The sequence below is a fragment of the Macaca mulatta genome, chromosome 4 (genome assembly GCF_049350105.2).
Source record: "Macaca mulatta isolate MMU2019108-1 chromosome 4, T2T-MMU8v2.0, whole genome shotgun sequence".
NCBI lineage: Eukaryota > Metazoa > Chordata > Mammalia > Primates > Cercopithecidae > Macaca > Macaca mulatta.
Window position 1 is genome coordinate 16,910,612 of NC_133409.1, and position 20,732 is coordinate 16,931,343.

Below are 20,732 nucleotides of genomic sequence, written 5' to 3' on the forward strand. Positions count from 1 at the left end.
TGACTATATTCAGTAGTGACACATTTCACAACTTAATGAACACCCCTAGATCTTCCGAGAAGACACGATGTTCACCCAGCAGTGGGAGCTGCTCTCTACATACCCACAAAGGAGGATCAGTCTTCAGTAGAGGTGAACCCTTAACCCTCATAACCCTAGTAAGATTAGTACTCCTCACCTGAATGCAACATTCCAGTCCCTCCTTTAAAAAAAATCACCCATGGGCTATCATTTGGGTATGTTACAGGAAGTGGAACTCAAGATTTAAAGCTACGGACATCAATGAGGACATCCAGGCACCTCTCCACTCAAAGCAGTGACTAAGCACCCTACCAACTTTCCCTTCCCATGGTACTGCTCCATCTCAGGGCATTTTCACAAGACTATTAGAGTGATAGATCACAATTGCAGAACACCTTGACGTCAGCAAAGCACCTGATAGTCACTCAAAAACATATCTAAGCAAGATGGGAAACCCTGGGTCAAGTGATAATTCACTTTAGTGGCCTCAGTGACTGAATGGCCACACCCAAAGGCACTAACATCATGGAAGAATAACACTGACCTGGAGAGAGGTCCTTGGAACAGGGCTTTGCACACTTGTCTCTGGTCAATGTTTTCATCAAGATGTGCTTATAGCAGTCACAAATAATTCACAACTGAAAGGAGATAGTTAATTGGAAGACAGAATAGAGATTTAAAAAGACTTAAATAGGCTAGAATGACAGCCACAACTGACCAAAAGAACACCATCTTCCTTTCCAAATTAACAGATAAAATCTTGCTTTCAATTGTAAATAATCTATTGTATGTGTGGATAGGATGGAGTTATCACTTGCCTCACGTTCAGTTGTTTACTCAACGGAAACAACTCATCCTGTTTACAAGTTCTGCCAGTGATCCTGTTCCCAGACTCTGGATGGGTAAGGCTTTCAGCCAGACATTCAGAATCATATCAATTTTACAATTCTGACTTCAGACCAGGGCTTCCTTTTACTCTTGGCTCAAGCGTCTGTCTTGGGGCCTACCCCATTTCAGTAGTTGACTGTACAACTCATTCTTTTGGACTCAGCTCTTTGCATTAGCTTCTGAACTGAAGTCCCTGCACATCTGCATGCCTCTCACCTGGCTCCCTGACATGCCCGGCCACACATTTCTGCTGCCAAACATCTGTCCATCTGGACAGCCACCTATAGAAGAGTTTCCTCTGTACTATGTCTTACCAGATTATCCAAACTGCCTTCTGTTTACTCTGCTGCTGGTACCATTTCCATGAGCATGCCCCAGCTCATAGATCTGTTTGTTCTCTGGATCCCTATCTGGTCTATATTCTGGATCCCAAGCTATCCCATCCAGCTACTGACAGAAATCCAGATCTTCTGTGTACCATGGGGAACAGAGATGAGTTTAAAGCAATTCATACTTAAGAAGTCCTAAGGATTTTTATCACACATATGCTCAATGTAAGCTGAAGATATGATAAAGTGACTCGATGAGAGATGTAATATTGGTCTGCATCAGTATAGCCTGTACTGATGCAGAAAATGTGCATCTAAGGAGACCTGATAGTAACCCCTTACTCTACACTGGTCAAACCATCTTGTAAGTACTGTGCTCATGTACAAGTGCCATGTTTTCAAAAAGATGGTGATATAAAGGGAATATATCCAGGAGGAAGTGACCAGAATGATGGAATTCCTGACACCAGCTAATGCAAGAAAGTTACATGAACTAGGGCTCTTGGCCTAGGAAAAAATGATTTTTCAGGGATTGGGTTTTCAGGTACTGAAGGGCTCTCAAATGAAAGATGACCTAGAGGCTTGTATCACAAGAGACAGCTTGGGGGTCTGCAGGAATAAAGCGGAAGAGGTAGGCTAGTGTAATAAGTGCTTGTCCCATCTCTGCTCCAGTCTTGGGTGACCCTACATCTCTAGCCCCAGTTTCCCCCAAAGACTGAGAGGGTGTGATTTCCAAGGCCTCTTTCCAGCTTTCAGAGCCCATAATTCCTCTTCTTTACATAAACCTCAATCTGAGAAAGAAGACAGGCATGGCCTTGCCCGCTCTGGGGACTGGGAGAAGACACTAGTTCTTAGATCTTCCAAGTGACTCCTTCCAAGAAAATTAAACTGACTGACGTAATGTGTGAAACAAGGGGTTGCAAGGTTTATGTTTTGATAAATGAAAACTACAGAAATTCCCAAATTGGGGTATGTTAGGCGGAAAATGTCCCCCCAAAGGTATTTACTTCCTCATCCCTGTAACCTGCAAATATTACCTTATATGGCAAAGATGTGATAAAGTTAAGGATTTGAGAGGAAGAGCTTATTCTGGATTATGCAGCAGGCTCTAAAAGCCATCCCAGGTATCCTTACAAGAAGGTTGCAGAGGGAGACACACAGAGGAGAAGGCAATGTGAGGGCAGAGGCAAAGACTGGAGTGACGTAGCCACAAGTCAACGAACACCTGCAGCCACTAGAAGCTGGGAAGACAGGAAGTAGATTCTCTCCATCTCTGAAGGTATCATGGCCCTGCTGATACCTTGCTCTTGGAATTCCGGCCTCTTAAATTGTGGGGAATAAATCTCTGTTGTTTTTAGCCATCAAGTTTGTGGTAATTTGTGACAGCAGGCACAGCAAGCTAATAAAGAAGGTTTTCTGCTTAAATTAAATTTTGTTGTGGGCTAAAAGTGGGCAGTAATAACCTTTAAAGGAAAAGCTTACATTTTTATGTATTTTTACGGCCTATACAACACCAGTCTTAGAAAACTGCAGCTCTGCTCTTAAAAATATTTAGGGGCACTGACAAAAGCATCTTTTCAGCCATTCTTCACACATATTTTATCAATAATCTTTCCTTCACACGCAATTTCAGCAGATAATAAGTCTATGCAAGGCAGACAACCAAATGATTCCAACTTCTACACAGCAGGCCTGGCTGCAGTGAAACAAATTATGCAGTATCTCATGGCTACAGGAGAAAACCTCCGTGTAAAAACAAATGGTACAAAGTATGTAGGTGAGAGCTCGTCCTGTCTCTCCGTTGTAACGTGGGCAGCATTTCTCCCCACTCTCTCCTGGCAACATCCAGCCTTTGTCACAGGGAATGATGAATGCTACTCAGATGAAGAATATAAGAAAATGATCCCCAAGTCTGGGAACCAGCAGTGGAAAGAAAATGAGTGTCTCATGGGCTTCCCCGGCTCCCACTGCCTGCAGAATGCCACCCCTGGAAGTCATTTTCACGTTTTCACAGGGCAACTATCTTGCAGGGCCAGGTCAGGTTAAAGAGGTAATTCTCTTTTCAAGGTTTCCAATTGTTCCTTGATAAAAACACCACTACTACTTTTAAAACCACAAATAAGGGAGAAAGACCTTTTAAATTCAGTGAAGAGAAAATGAAAGATGGCTATAAAATTACCATTTAAATTACATGAGGCTGATAATGATGGCTTCAGGACAAGAGAGCATCCACACTGGAGGAGAAAGAGAAGGGGGCTTGAAGTCTGAGACATACTTTTGGATCTTGCTGCTTCCTAGATGTTAGTCCTTGGGCAATTCAGTCCCGTTCTGTTGAGCTTTATTTTCCTTACATACAACATGCGGCAACTGAATAACATGTGGCCTTAAACAGGGGTTGGCCTACCAGTGTTCATTAATGTGTAAAGAATGAACGAACTGTTCTATATCCAGGACTAAACAAGAAACCCTCAATTTTTCAACTCTTTCCTTGAATCACAATGAAAATACTGTTATCTGCAGTTGCTCTAGATCAGTTATCAATATCCTCCTAAATTTAGAATGTCTAGGAAGAGGGATTTTTTTTTTTTTTTTTGAAATTCCAATTGGCAAAGGGCATATTTTTTCTTCTTCGATAGCACCACTTAGTTTTACAATCCAGGGATTTACGTAAAAGAAAGCTGGTCAATTATTACGGACAATACATAACAACTATTTTTGGGCCAAGACTAACAATGATTGCCTTTGAGTCTAAAACAGAATTCTAAGCATGTCCCTTCCTCCTAAACACACACACACACACACACACACACACACACACACACACACACACACCCATCCCATGCATGCATTCCTGCTCTTTCTCTCCCTGTCCCCAAGTCAAAGCCATTTCCTTTTCCTGGTCCCCAGTCACCAGGAAAGTGGGTTGTGTCAAACATGACTCTTACCCAATTATACACTGAGACTGGGTCATTCCACTGCCCGATCACCAGCAGAATGGGTCAATCTGTGTGTGAGGCTGAGAAAGGTAAATGAAGAATGTAAGCCACTTTGGCCTCCTAGAGTTTCTGAGGCTGGCAGCCTGCAGCGCATGTATCAGGGAGGGCCTGAGGAACAATTCCCGTCTGCACGTGGGAGCTGCCCTGTCCAGTGTCCATGGGTTCAGAGGCACCAGACGCACCTGAGTCCTGCCCCTGCAACCCCCCCCATGCCCACTCAGGAAGCAATGACTCCCACAGATAGCAGGGGGTTGTAGCTTATGCTGTTCTTCCCTTCCTCTTCTTCACTCTCTCCCTCACCTCCCTAAAGCAACCAGCACACGCATCGGGGCGATACACCCCAAAGCCAATGTCCCCCTATTCACACTGGAGACACATCCTCATGTCACCCCAGCAACTAGCATTGCGAAGCCTTTGGATACCCCACATAAACACTGCTGGCCTCTGACCCCAGAAATCTTATTCTTCCCACAAAAGAAAACACTTGTATGAATTAATTTTCCCACCTCTTAACCAGCTGCACAGAAATCATGTGGACATGGCTTTAAAGCTGGATTCCTGATGCGGCCTCAGATTTCTAACCCTCGATTACTTAGAACTAGATTTTCCCCCTACAAGACAATTATCCCCACACCAAGAATCTAGGATTTTTTTTATCATTTCTCTTGGGACTTATTAAAACCAAAGAAACACTGAAAAATGGAGCAACTTCCATGTACATTCTACATTAACAGACCAACACATTTCAAAGAATTCACTCACTCAGAGGAAAAAGAAAACAATTCTAAGGCAGGAGGTAATTTTCCTTTTTCTTTTTCTTTTTGAATGACAATTTTTGTTTTGGAAGGCCTCTGTGTCTGTCAGATAGGCAGTAGTGTTTGCGGCCATATCTGGCCTGAACGCAGCTGTCTAAACCCTGCAAACAGTTGGAATGACAGTATAGGAATTCTTGGTCTCACTGAAACTGCAGCAATGGCAGGGGCCTCTCTCATGGCAGGCACTGAAAAACCTTTAATCACACCAGACAAAGGCCATCCAGGATGCATGGAAACCAAAACTCTCTCCTCAGCCCTTTGAGAGTAGTTAAAGTAGATATTATTTTAATCAAATCCTTTTAAATCACTAAATAGGATGATTCCATTTAATCAGCTTTTTACACAAAAAGCACGTTTTTGTTCTGATACAACTTGATTACATATTTTTCAATTTCCAAATGAGTATGGGTTTCACTTTTTAAAAATACACTTTATACATTTAAAGCAATGATATCTGGAAACCAAGCTCAGAACTGTAACCCTCAAGAATTCTAAAAGATTCTGTGGAAAAAAAATATATATATTTGCTTTAATGTTTCCCTTGTGCACTACTGCTGCTCCCTCTTTTATCTTTAAACTCTCTTTGCTCGCCCAGATTAGTTCGATTTTAAGAATCATCTGTTCATTTGTCTGCTTGAAACTTTATACTTTCGGGGAGAAAGTCAAGGAATGATGGTCTTATCGCCACATAATGCTATTAACAAGCATGGTTTCCACTCATTCATGCCTGCTCAACTTTTTTAAGAGGGCCTACTATGGGTCAGGCACTAGGCTTGGCACAGATAAGGATTCTGAGCTGACAAAGCCTGCAGTTCCACAGTGAACACTGCTGTTAGACAGTCACTGCACAGGTAACTACGCAACCACAATGACAGCTTTGAAGTGGCCATGGCGATAGAGGAACCCCATCCCGCCTGGGCCTTTAGGGGAGTGTCAAGGAAGAGCTCTCTAAAAAGTAACAAACACTGCTTTCTTAGAACTTACAAAACTTTTTAAAAAATAAGACATACAAACATATTGTCTCAAATGTTATATAAACTCCAAAGTACGGTGGGGTATGGGAAGGGGAAAGCTCTGGGCCCAGACAGACCTGAGTAGAATCCTTACTATAACTACAGCACCTTGAGTCACTCATGGCTCCGTCACAGGACTGCTGTCACGGAAAAATGTAACACAGATGATATAAAGCACGCTGCAGAGCAGAAGTTCAATAAACCATAGATATTAATTAATACAGAATTTATGTTAACTTGTCTTTGAGCTTTAACATGTCAAAATAAAGCTATTTTTCCACTTCTGTCTTTATAAAAACGTCCAACTAAAAGAGGAAACTTAAAAATCCATGTGAAGAACAAACACTGTAACTTCGGCAATTTTTCTCCACTGGGGTTGGTCAACAGTTGTCATTTACTTATATGATAGACGCCCATCCTATATTAGATTCTTCTGGATAGGTAAACACAGACAAAAAGAAAAGGTGATAGATCTGTGTTCAACAGTGTTCTACCAGCAACAGAAAAAGGTTCTGAAAGTGGAACTTCTGGAATAGAGCTTTTAAAACAGAAAACTCTCCTAAGGCAATGATTGTTTTTCAGGTCATTAACTACCGAGGAGAGGGTGCAGGCAGAGCCCTTCAGAGGTATCTCAGGCTCACTCCATTAGAGCAGCATTTCTACCCATTTAGCTTCTCTTACTCTGGGTTCCCTGTGCACTTACAGACACCCACACCACGGGATCAGTCACCCGTGTTCACTCTTTTGTTAGACACTCACTGCTCCTTCAGTCCCAGTCCATAACTGACCTTATCTGGCATTCTTTAGACTGGTGGCCAACAGCCCTTTTTCCATTTTAATTCAAGACCCAAGTCAGAAAACAAACAAACAAAAAATGTATTTAGTTTGTGTTTTTCAATTTAAAAGCGAGTAATTTTACTTGGTCCTGGGAAAGGGACCGCTTTACTGACAAGATAAATGAGACTTGGGGAGGAGAAATGATTTGCCTAAGGTCTAATAGCAAGTTAACAGCAGAAGTGAAGCAAAACTGAACACATTCCATTCAGCGCCCCCACACCCCCACTAACTGAGCCCTGCTGTTCGCCCGGCATGGGGCCAGGACTGGGAACCCAGATGAATGGACTTCCCCCTCCTGTGGCTGCAGGATTCACTGCCTGAGTTGGACAAGGCAGGGCAAGTCCTGCAGTCTGGGGCAAACGCCAGGCATTTCTTTGGGCTCCCCGGCACAATACTGCCCAGAGGGGGCTCCTGGCACCCATAGGCTCTTGTGACCTGGCCTAATCCAGAAGGGTCACAGTATACCAGCCTCCCTATGTAATACAATACATAGGGGACAGCCTTTGCCAATTCCTGGCTTCCATAGTCAAAACCTGAGTGCATGCGGATTCTAAAAAGGCTCCTTCTGCCTTGTCCTAACTAGAGCTGTGTTATTTCCCCAAGTTCCCCTGGTTTGTAAGAGCTGAAAAGCCCATGGCTAGCAGTAGATCACAAGCCATCCTGCAGAAGCTAGGTGCCTGCGTGGGGTCAAAGGTCAGGAGTTACTCACAATTGTTCTGGAACAATGTTTCAGATAGTATACTTCCCTAACTTAGAGACAAACGCCCTGCATTCAGAATGGCTCTAGTTCAGGAAGAAAAGCCTCTCTTGCACCCAAATCAAGATGAGAAATAACCCCAAGTCATTCTCAGATGATGAAGGGGCAGCCCCCAAGCGGCCAGGGAATTGAAGGACATAACCTAGAACAGCTGAAAAGTTATACCCAAGGCAATGTGGCTGGGCAGAGTAGTGGGGGCCGCAAAGGACACCTGGGAGGCTAGCAAGAACTGCGACGTCCAGCCTTTCAGTGGGGGAACTCAAGGCGCCTGGGAGACAGAGAGAAGTACAAACAGAGAAGGCTCAGCAAACGTTCAGAGAAATAATGCATTCACAGCTCCTTCTCACACCCCCTCCATCATGGAGTTTTTCTGGATAGCTCAGCCCTCAGTCAGAGATTCCACGCCCCTTCTGCACAGCTCTCAGACTGTACCATAATTACCTGAGTACTTGTCAGTCACATTCGCTTTTGTCTAAACAGAGTCCAGCATGATGTCTAACACCCAGTAGGAACCAAAAAACTGTTACGTTAATGAAAGAATGACCTGCTACACAGTGGCTGCAATTCAAAGATAAGGTTCAGGCAGAGGTGAGCAGCAGCCATCTAAGAGAGGAGGAAAAACAACAATGAATGGACTGAAGACGACCTTCTTGACCAGTCTGAGCACAGGCGCTCCCCATTCCTCCCCAGCCCGAAGGCTCCTCAGCCATGGGACAGCTGTTCCATTCTATTTCTGGGGTGGGAGCCATAACTTATAGTCAAAACATATGTTCCCATAAATTACCAGAATTGAGTGTTACAACTAAGAGAAGGGAGAAAATAGTGGGTCCACTAAGGGAGGTAAGATTTTCTTTCTATTTCACATACCAGTTCCATCTCCAACTCGACCTCTCTCTTAGAAACATATGGACTCAGAATTACAATCCCAAATTAAAAATGGACTTCATCCTGGATTCCAACAGGAAGCCCTTTATAATTCACAAGGCACATGCTCTCAGTGCAAAACTTGCCAACTTACTTTTTCCACGTCTAGATCAGCATTCTGCTTCTTCAAAAAAACTGCAGAAGAAGAAAAAAAATAGTGAGACATCAAAAGAGAACCAAGTACTCTCTGCCTCCAAACCACCCACAAAGCACCACCATAGAATTTCCATTTGTTGCAGACAATCAATTTGCCCACAAATTTTTTAATCATTCACACAATTGTTGCTAAGTCACAGTTGCCACAAACACCTGTCTGAAACTGCAAAGACCTGGCCTTGTACCACCAAAGGAAGCCAGCATGAGATTTTAACTTTCTAGAACTAGGAAAGATAAGGATGGAGGACTTGTGTCTACACACACACACACACACGCACACACACAAACACACTTCACTTTTTCAGAGTCTCTGCAAGTCGTCAATGGTTGGGGCACAATTAAAACTGAGTCTTCCAAGGTCTTACTCAATTTACCTCTTGGATTAAAACACCCCCGGCACCCAGCCCATACTTTCCCCCTTCCTACCTGACTGTGGGTGGGCCCCACTGTCAAAAAAGCCTTTTGGAGATGGCCCCTGGTTCCCAGCAGCTGGGGTTCCCCTCTGCAGGAGGTGTGCCCACCCAGCAGCCTGCATCAACCTGTCCATGGAACTCCAGCCCCAGGACTACCTTAGAACCTTGTGCCAAGCCCCTGGCAAGACTGAGTGCTGGTTCTGATGACACCCATGCACGCTTCACATTAATCTTTAAAGTGCCAGGAGCAGGACGGTGGCTTTCCAGTTTGTTCACATGCTGTGCCTACAACTGGCCAATATTATGGTACTTCATTTATTATCTGCGATTTTAGCTGTTTGAATAAAGCTGCAATTTGAATAAAGTGTCTAAAGAGAACAATAAAGATAGTTGAATGGAATTACGTTTACAACAATATGTTAGGGCAGAGAGTTTTGAGTTAAGAAACATGAAAAAAAGGCAGACACAATGTTTCCTATCTTAGTAGAGACTCTTAAGCTTTTCAATGTGACTCTTAGTATCTTTCTTCCTGATCCACGATTAAAAACACCCCCATCATAAATTACTATTCCTATCAAAATCATCTCCCGCTCACACACACACACAAGAATTTTTGCACTATTTGTAAAGATGTATAATTAACAGTAATATCTTTGTTTTGTTTAGTCAAAGATGACTCAGAATGAAGGAAAGAAAAAATGACCACGAGGAAGAGAATTTGAAACTCATATATTGTTCTCTGCAGATGTGCATTCAAATCATGAACTCACTGGAGACGAGCAAGAGAACCACCATGGAGGTGAGAGAGAATGTGCTAATCAGCATGCCACTGCAGCTCACGCCTTAGCAACCCATATCATCCCACCTCTTCCTGGGTTCTGAGACATGCTGTCCTGTCCTACAGAGAAACCACCAGGCAATACACGCCTTTTCTTTTGGCTAACCTGTAAGGATCTAGACACTGCTGAGCTGTATAAAATGAGAATTATTTGTCCAGAAATTTTAACTTGCTTCCCTATAATCAGAAGAGAATAAATCAATACGATGAGAACTCTTCACAAAAGGGAACATATATAGAGTGGAACTTTGCCTGCCACTCTTGAACACTTCCGCAGAGGCTCAGAAAAGTTGTTGCTCTGATTTACAGGTCACAATAAGGAGATTTCTGTTTACAAGGTGAAAGATTCTTTCATCAGCCTTAGAAAGACCACTTAGAAAATCATTACCATTTCTAATGTAGGGAAGAAACTTGAATACCCTTCTTTCAAACATACTGTGTAATTCCAACAACATAGGATGCCCAACTCACAACAGATTCTGAAAGAATGAGCCTTCACGCTACAGCACTTTAGCAACCAGTACCAATAGGAAAACGGAAAACCCATTTGAAGCTGCTGACTCACTACTGCATAAGGAGTGTTATCCATCCATACGTATATACGGCATCATCCAATTTCTTTTTCAGGCTTATGAAACAGATGGAGTTAACTAACAAAAACAATATATACACCCATCATTCTGCAGCCATAAACCAAAAGGAGGACACCACAGCTTTAACTCTGAGGACTCCAAGCAAGATACTGAAATATTTTTAGGCAGCAGCTCCACTGTTTCAAAGATGATAAGGATGGACGCAAAATAGAATTGCTATCTAGAATAAAGAGTGGCATTTGCTTTTCAAACCACGTATATCTTTCTTAAGGCTGTCTTTCTGAAAAGTTGAGAATAAGGAAATGTTTATTCACAAATGTTTAAGTGAAATAGAGATACTTTTTATTTCAAAGACTCATATTTTCTTAAAAATCATTTTTTAAAACTGACCAATTATCTTCCTAATTTATCTTTATTCTAAATCTGATTTTTTGAACATGCAAGTTTTAGGTTTCCAAGACTAAGGGAAGATAGGCTTCTCCCACCCTACCTGCATCCCCCGTGTGTGTGTGCACATGTGTATAGATACTATATTGATATGCATATGTAGTTATACAGATATTTTAAACAGTTGTCTATCCATTCAATTGTGGGCTTTGGGCATCAGGGCATTTTCCATGCTTTTATTCTTCTTGCTGAAGCACTGCTGATGTTTTGTTTGAGAAACATAACTGAAGTGACCCAGATAGCCCAGTGGAAAAGGCTGATCCATTAATGTTGCAAATGTGTGGTCAAATGTAGGAATGGAAGCCAAAGGACAAGACCTTGACCAAAATGAACCACTTCCAACTGTCTAGATCAGACCAATCCTCCAACGTTGGGGGAACGCACAGATAATAAACAAAATTGAGCAATCCTCAACCCTGAGCTCTCTCTTGATAAAGTCATCCCTCCAGCTCCCCGTCACCCCCCTGCACTGTTTCCAAATGCTCACAGACATCTCCCTATGAGCCTCACAAATGTTACTCAGGCGGAGTAACCAGTACACAGTCAAAGGCGAGCGGGCTGCATGCTCAGAGAATGGCCAGAGGCCTGACAGCGCCACAGAACAGAGGAGTGGCTAGGAGGATGGTGGCACGTTGGAGGGAGAAAGGTGGGAAGGAAGGCAGACGCCAGACTGTGAGAGACAGTGTACAGTAGCTAAGAAGGTAGCCAGCAGTAGCACTGTACCACTGTGTTTTTAACCTGCCTCAATCCCAGGAAGGGGCCGAAAAAGAAAGGCAGCCCCAATATATTCCTGGCGCTGGGCTATGCCTTGTCATTCCAACCTCGCCAACCCTGCTGGGTAGCAACTTGCTCCTCATCAGCCTGCAGGGTCCAGATCAAAATCACCTTTCACTCTTGTTTTCCTTTGCCCAAACCCCCATGCAGGACTAGATTTCTTCTTCTCTGTGCTCCTATGGCACTTTGCACAGGGCCTGTTTCACCGTTTCCCTGCTAGACTGTCAGCTTGCTGGTGACTGGGACTACACCAAGCATGGTACCTGCAACATACAGGGGCGTGTGCCAACTCTGGTGATGGCTGGAGGAAGGGTGAAGAGGGGAGGTGACAGAGGGAATTAAATCAGGCCCACCCTACTCGCCCCTGCAATACCAGGAGGTGTGCGTGTTGGGGTGGTGCTGGAGTACGTAAATCCAGAGTGTAAGCACACACCACACACAACGTATTCAAAACCAGAAGATGATCTTCCTCATTAAATTCAGTCCTGTGTCTTTAGTTTTAAATAAATGATGGAGATCCAACCTGGAGATTCTGCTATTATGTTGACTACTACCCAGCAATTCTTGCTATTGAAAGAGATTCAATACATTAGGGTCGTAATCACGTCTCATACAGGATGAAGGACATTTAAGGGCCATGATGAATCCAAGATTTAAATCATGGTTTAGGATTTTGTCTGATTATTTTAAAAATGGAAGATTGAGAGAGATGAGGTATGATTTTCCCTTGCCATAGTATCTTCTCTATTTCAGATTCAACTCTTTTTACTACTTGCAAAAGATTTAAAATATTCATTGACCTGCCAAAAAACATCTGTACATTGCTAGACACATCTTCACAGATTCACATCTGAATGGCTTCTTTCTGCACCAATGATCATAGCTCTATTCAACCACAACTAAAGTGAGAACCTCAGAACCGTACGTGGAGTGATGTCAGTGGTGACTGAGGATAAAATAGCCATTTGATAGCAACTTCATATCAAGCGTGTCCACAGGGACAAGTGCTCCTTCACTTATTCTTAACTTAGGATCCAAGGCACAAAAATGACCAGGCAGGGACAGACTCCGCCATAATTCCAAAGAAGGCTGAGACATATACAGACCACACACAGAAGCTCCTCAATGCTCTCTGGCAATGGGGCAGCCCCTGGCTCCCTGCCTGCAGCCCAGGAACAGGCCCACTCTCACAGGGCTCCCTGAGGCCCATGCAGCTGCAGACAGACACGCAGTGTGTGGGACCATCCACACTCAGGGTCACCACAGTCTCCTGTGCGCACAACAGCTGGGTTAGGCGCCTGAGACAGGACCCAGCTCAGACAAGGCCCTCTGTTGTGGAGCATTCCTCATTGCCTCGTTTCCCCAGGAAAAATGTATTTTCCTCCAACCATTCATTCTGGCTCCAAACTAGCTCATTCTCCTGTGTCTTGCTCCATGCACAAACCTTGTCCCAAGGTTAGAGATGGCAGCAACTGCAACTTCTTTTCTTGTCTTACCTAACAGTCCCAATCAAGGTACAGTGATATGTGCATGTTCAAAATGAGGGGCACAGGGCAGTGACGAACTTGGTACTAGACATTGGTACTACCCCAGGGGCATCTAGGGGAAAGACTCTAGTCTAGTAGAGGACAGCAGAGGTGGCTGGGGAAGGCCTTGGTGTCCCCCACATTGGGAGGACGGCACAGGTCTCAGCCAGTGCTACGTGTACTTTGTATTACTATTTTGTTCTTGTTTATCTTATGTAAACATTTATTTTAACTCATTAAAAAGGTAATACATGCTCATTGAAGATTTGGAAAATATGAAACCCCTGTTATGATACTGAAGCTTTTCATTTGGGGCCAGTTTTTATATGCACGTATAAATTTTCACATTCTACCCCAGCACCTCCGCCTTGCACATCACAATTGAGAGCACACAACTTCTGATAGAGGCAACCAAGAGGGGAGGGGACCCCATAAAAACAGTGTACCTAGAACCCTAACTGCATGGTCTGTTTCAATTAGTATCATGGTGACCACCTGATGATGCCCCTCATCCCTGACCTATGAATTACTCTCTACAATACAGAATTGTGGTCCACAGGCCGGGAGGAAGAGGTTGGCTTGGAAACCAAGTTTCATCCCTAGCACTGCTATTTATCTGCTCTGCGATTGGGTGGGAGATGGTGAGGCAAGGGTTACATACTTAAAAATCCCAGGGGCCAGGTAAGCAACATACATGAGTAACGCAGGTGAGATGAAGCTGGGTGAGCTGAAGAGCCCTGCTCCCTCCAAAGAAGACAGCCACAACACTGCTTGGGCAAGCTGTTATCATTAGACAAGGCAGGTTCAGTTTTGTCAAACCTTCCCTTTCTTTTAAGGAGAAACTGGAAATCTCAGCTTTTATATATAATACTGCCCTATTTAAAAGTGTTAGTTTACATTTTTAAAACACACCATGTGGCCCAACAAAACACAAATGAGGGTATGTATGATCCAGCCCATAGAGTGGTTTGCTCTCTTTAGAAGTAATAAAAAGGTACATGCCTCTGTTTCTCCTTCTGTTAAATAGGAAACTGACTGCTATCTGCTCACCATTGGGGATTTATTTAAGAGCACAGAGGGGGTTTTATTATCATATAACAAAATAATCCAAATGTATTCAGATATACAAAGCAGGGTAACACATTCCCTTATATTTCTTAATCATGGTTGACATAAATGGGGCTTGATGTGGTGTGGAATTACTCAAAATGTATATTCATGCAGTTAGCTTCTAAATAAACAAAAGAAGAGAGCTGCAGTAGACTTAGAGGATGAGGGTGTGACCAGCGGGTGATACTGGATCAAATGGCCGAATGAAAGCCAGATTGGAATGGCTCTGATTTTTAACAAACACCGTGTGGAGACAGGTAGTACTGACAACCCTCTCAAGAAGAACTGAACTAAAGGGTGGCAGAGAAGTGGGGTGTTGGCCAAAGGAGAATCGGGATTAAGGAGAGTGTATCCTTTAAGATGGATAAACTTACAAATGTTTACATATGATGGAAATTATCTCATTTTAAGGCAAGCAAACAAAAAGCCCAAGTACCAACTGAAGGAAATGTGTCAGAAAAACACGAGACTATGTTGGGTGCAGCAAAAATTTTATTAGTAAGAGTTAAAAAAAAAAAAAAAAATCCAAAATCTAGTTATATAGGTTTTCCTAAACAAGAAGCCAGGGAAAAAAAGTCCTTACTACAACACACACTGCCCTACATTTTACACTGTGCCATTTCTGTATTTGTCCTTTTTAGCCTACTTCTATCACAGTCTCTCTTTGCTAAAATACATTAGTTGCCATGGAAACGATGTCATAGTGTGTAAAACCATTTACTGTCCTTGGAAAGGCATTCATGATAAAATTGAACAGTAGCACGTTTCACAAAGAGAAGCAACAGAAGCAGTTGTGCAAGAACACAACAAGGTCTCACAATTGTGACTTCAGAGTATTCCTCTACCACCAACATCATAGGTCTCTGAGAGTCGCATGAGCTTTTGCACGTCCATTTTCCCCAAATCACCCGGAGCAGCACCTTTCCAAATGTACTTAAAGTCTCTGATCTAATGTTGATGAAGACAATAGATTCCCTAGAATTCACACTTCCAAGAGGTGGAGAGGGGCTGGAAGACCACAGAATCAGAATGGTTTTACGCATCATAAGACTTCCACTAATGGAGAGGATCCAGTCCTGTCATACATTCTGGGGTCCAACTTTGTTATCAGAGATACAAATGATATTTGGAACACAGAGATTTAGACTTGAATTTGCTTCCTGGCATGGATTACCAAGACACTCCTTTTTTTCTTTCATCAATTCAAAGTAAACCAAATTCATCACATCAAGAAAATATATTGCACAACTCTCACGTCCCCTTCTGACAAAGAAGGCACATAGCCAGGTGTATGTTCCCTGGAAACTTAAAATCTAGTTGGGGACAATCAGGCAAGAGCACAAACAGCCTCTTGCTTGGGCTGTGGCAGAGAGCTGGATTTTATCCTAACTGCGACAGGATGACATCAGGGGAGCAACATGATCTCATAGAGATTCTTTTAAATATATGAATTTGTAACTTTAGAGACAGGGTGTCACTGTGTCACCCAGGCTGGAGAGCAGTGGTAAGATCATAGCTCACCACAGCCTCGACCTCTTAGGCTGAAGTGATCCTCCTACCTCAGCCTCCTGGGTAGCTAGGACTACAGAAGTGCTTCACCATGACTGGCTAATTTTTAAATTTTTTGTAGAGACGGAGTTTCGCTGTCTTGCCCAGGCTGGTCACGAATTCCTGGCTTCAAGTGATCCTCCTGCTTTGTCATATAGATTTTTTAAAAGCTCATTCAGCCATTGTGGGAAGTGGGGTTGGAAAGATTAAGACTAGAGAGGGGCAGAGTCCAGACAAAGGAGGGTGCAAAGCAGATGGAGAAATGTGATTGTCTACTCAGGTTGACAGCGTCCCTCCCTTTGTCTGCAAAAGTGCCGGTTTATGCCTGCTGTCCCAGCAGACAGTCAGGTTAAGCACTTGTTCAGACGTTTCACTTTGTAAACCAAGTGTTATTATTGGTTATTTTAAAATATACCAGGAAGGATTTTGTAACCTCTACTTTGCACTTGCAGCTTCTCCCATACCTTATCTACCAGTGTGTGAGACAACTATACAGTGAAGCGAATGTTCACGTTAACATGTGATTAAAGCTGAAAGATGACCAATGACAATCCATCTCTTTTCCTGCCCCTTTCCAATCGTGGTGTAAGCTATACCTCCCTTTCAAGGACAACACGCAGTATGCTCACCATAAAACAAAGAGTACTTGGACATGAGCAGCTAAGGGCAGCTAACTGCTTCCAGTCTTGATTGGTACTGGGAAAAGTATTCCAGGCCACTGCCTCCACCAGACACTAGATGTGCTGACCATTGTACTGTGACCCATGTTGCAGCCTGAGATGCACGAAACAGCAGTCAGAAGGGTTAATGGAAAACACAGAAAGTTATAGGTTTGGCATACATGAAATATTCACAGGAAACAGTTCTGCTACAGACCTTTTAAAGAATTGTCTGAATGTTCTCATTTCAGTGTTTTTGTCATTTATTGAAAGGTTACGCTATTTTATTTTGCAATATACCTTTTGGCAGCGATGAGCTAAAAAGAAAAAGAAAATGCAAGTTTAATAAAAAATTAAGTACCAAATTTTTGCTTTTCAAGAAAGCAGGTGATGAACATAAATTCACACAAAATGCTTGTTGATATTTACTATCCATCATGGTAGCCTTAGTGATATAACTGACTACATAAACCACAAGTCACAAATCTGCTAAAAAGGCAACAGCAACTACTTCAAATGTTAATAATGATGGAAGACTATGTTAAGGAAGACGATTTAACATTCGCAGCTGCAGGTTTACTAACACAGCACTCTAGGAACATTTCTTTTGAATCAGATGTCTGTTGTTCCAAATTGATTTTGCTTATTTTTGAGCTCAGGTTTTTTTGCACATATATGAAAAGTGAAATGACTTTAATGTATTAGCTTCATTAGCAGAAGAAAAAAACTTCACCAACAGTTAAATTACTCCAGTTTTATGTTAGTATTACCAGGTGTTTTAAACAGAAAATCCATTAATTCAAATAATAAGTTTTTTCATTTATCTCATGGGATCAAAACAAAACTTGTGGACATTTATTTTATCACAGGTAAAACATCTCATATTATTGTAAATGCTACTGTAAACGGTAAAAAGTTCAACACGGAAGATAAAATGATTTGATTTTGCAGGAACAATACAAATATAAATTTGTGATGCTAAAAATAATGTTATTAACTAAATCAAGAAACCTATGGTGCAGACAGTTACTTAGAATGTGTTATGGCACATGCATAATTCATAACCGCATTAGAACAAGTGGCTATATCCTATCGAATGTAAAAACTGCAGAGGTAGAAATTAACTAATAGTTATATATACCCAATTAGAAATATCCCAAAGTTTTTGTGACAAAGCCAATACTAAATACAAAAACACTTCAACATAGCAGTATATTCCTTCTCTTTTGCCCCCTGTCATCATCAACTGGGTTTATTAATGCTTGAAATATGACTCTCTATGTTAACCTGGGTGTGCCATAATGGTATGACAGACAAATCCTTTAAAAAGTTTGGGTGCATTCTGTTCCAAACTAGTTGGAAGTCTTTGATCAAAGCAGTGAATGAAGCACCAAAACACTTCAGCTTTTGCAGTTATTGAAAATAAGGCTTGTAAACAGAAGATGCTCAAATTTATTCCAACAAAAGCAAAGGAGGAACTGAACACATTGCATGATGAGAACTTAGTGTTCAAGATTTAATTCTGAAATTATGTTCTGATGTTTTGTAATATCTTGACTTGTGGCAATCTTTTGATGGAGTGCCTAGTTTCGATTGGATACGTTTATATTCTGTACCAGAATGGAGTGAAACTGAGAAGGTCTGCAATTTTGTGCCACCTAAATTTGACAAAACATTTAAAAGGACCACCGAGCAACTTACTTTTGTAAGTTTTGTCTTATAAAAATATTTGTTGAAGAATTCTGAATGAGAGAAAACGATCTGTGAAAATATTTGGGTGAAAATAGTTATACAGTTCAATATTTTTAAAACTTGTCTAAGAAGAGCTTCCATTTAGCAGAATTTATTCAGAACTCACCAAGGACTTTGTATCTAAGAGCTATTTTCTCAATGTGAAATATTGTGATGTACACACAGAAGCCAATCAAAGATATTAATTTCAAATACTAACTATAAACACAGCTTTGAAGAGATTGGAGGTGACTTTATTAAGAAAATTAAAAACAATTCATTCTTTATATGAAGTATCACTGGCATAGGTGTTAGAGACATAGCTAAAAAGTTGACTAATGGGAGTGAAAAATAATTACTTATGTTATTGTTTTATAAAACTCAGATAATCAATACAAGATTTTTAAATTTAATCTATATGGACATATGTTTTTAAGTTTTAAACATTTTATTTCTGAAAAGATTCTGAAGAGAACTATTTTACAGGTCTAAAATATTTTTTAAATGTCAGTTAATAAATCAATACTTCTTAAATTCTATCAGTGTAATTATTTACTGACTCTTTTCAATTTAAATTATGTGGTTCTCCATCTCTAACTCTCTTGGCTCCCCCCTGACAGACAAGGCAAAAATATGAGATATATTTATGTTTTGAGAAAATTTGCTAAGAGTGTCACAATAATTTTCTGGTAAGAAAATACATACGCAGTATCTAAACAGGCAACTCCCCACCTCACCCCAGAACACCCCTAATAAAGGCACACTTTTAAAGCAAGCCTGATGATTTCCCTTCCAAAATTACTAGGTATTTCAGAAACAGCAGGTTTTAAAATACATCATCTTAAATGCAGCATCATCCTCATATGAATGTCAAAGAGAGATGAAATGCGATTAAAAAGAGCTAACTGGTTTTTTCTCCCCCTCTCTCATTTGAGTGTTCTGGTAACTACTTACAAATTACACTTGGAAATGAAACCCTTCATAAACTGATACTTTATTTAGCACATGAGAACTGAATAAAAATGAAGAGCATTTCCCCTAGTATTTAGAGACATTTCTACTATTCACCCTGTTACCTTTAAAATATGGAACTGAAGGATCACACACAGTAAAAATTCTCCTCTAATCTCCAGCATCACAGTAAATTCATTAGAGAAAGTCTTGAAATTCTAATACTTTCCACTGACCTGAGGCCCCAAGGCAACTGAGGTCCTTCTCAGGGGAAAACTGCCACTAGCTAAATAATGGGAAGCCAGAAACCCCACACGGCCTTGAAACATCAAGTGGAAAACTGTCCCTTGAGGACAGAACCGCACACTTCTTGCCCCAAATGAACCTAAGACAGGTATACTAAGCCATGATTGATCACAGGAAAAATGGTATACTACAAGAGTATAGGTAAATTTGTCACAAATAAAAAAGTTTAAGCAGTTAAAATATAGCCCAAATGCAGAGTGGCAGGTTTGAAATATACACTTACTACCTAACAATACATGAAAGATGTTACTTTATTTCTGCATGATTGAATTCAACTTGATTATGATCATTGCATTTCTACTTATGGCAGAAAAAAAAAAAAAACTCAGTCTTACTTGTTACAGGTAACCTAGTGGCTTCAAAGTTAAATCTGTAGTTGCTTCAGGGCAATTAGTCAAATTAAACTCACTTCAAGCTTTCTCTCAGGGCTCTGTTCCTTCCCTTCTCCACCTTCTCCCCAGAGAGATTACAGACCATCACAGCGATGGGGAGAAGGTCCAGTCTAAGTGCTGGCCTCTGGCCCCTGTGGGATGTCTTGTTCCTTTGTCATTGGGTGCTGGCCTGGTTTGGCTGACGTAGCTGGTCAATACCTCACTGGGCTCACAGCAGTATCTGTGCCCACGATCTCAGCCAGCCTCCAGCAGGGAGACTGGCACACTTCCCTTCTGTGCCCTCTCTATTCTGACCCTAGATCCCTCAGTACCTTTACATCCACCCAAGGGCATAAGCAGGACTGTTGGGATTTCCCCACGCCATGTACAGGTTTTGGGGAACTAGGAAGGAACACCACCTCAGGGCCTATTTCTACCTAAACACGCCCTACGGCAGGGCAAACTACAAGGTGGTTTCCTTCCAGCGTTCCAGAGAGGAGGCAGGGCACCAGTGCTCTTTGCTGACAGGGGGTCGCCCACCTACCTGGGCCTTCTATCATCTCAATAACCCCGTAAGCAGAAGCCCAGGACAACTGGGTGTTAGATCTCAGTGACCCATCCATTCCTTAACCCTGGAATCCTCTGAATCTCTGCAAGCTCCTCCTGCCAACCCAGGAAGCGATTTTCCCCTTGGGCTAACGGAAGTGATCCTGTAGCGTCCCTCCTCAG

The 20,732-nt window shown here is 41.9% G+C and overlaps 1 protein-coding gene across 4 annotated transcripts in view; it reads right to left on the reverse strand.

Annotated features, from left to right (window-relative positions):
• FYN (FYN proto-oncogene, Src family tyrosine kinase) overlaps window positions 1-20,732 on the reverse strand; it is a 208,570-nt gene that overhangs the window by 172,946 nt on the left and 14,892 nt on the right. For 3 of the 4 annotated variants that reach the window (XM_028847047.2, XM_028847046.2, XM_028847044.2), the window contains exon 2: window positions 8,675-8,715. The exons of the other annotated variant lie outside the window; for it this stretch is intronic. The gene's annotated coding sequence lies outside the window, so the exon portion shown is untranslated. The remainder of the gene's footprint in view (window positions 1-8,674; window positions 8,716-20,732) is intronic. 4 annotated transcript variants of the gene reach the window in all.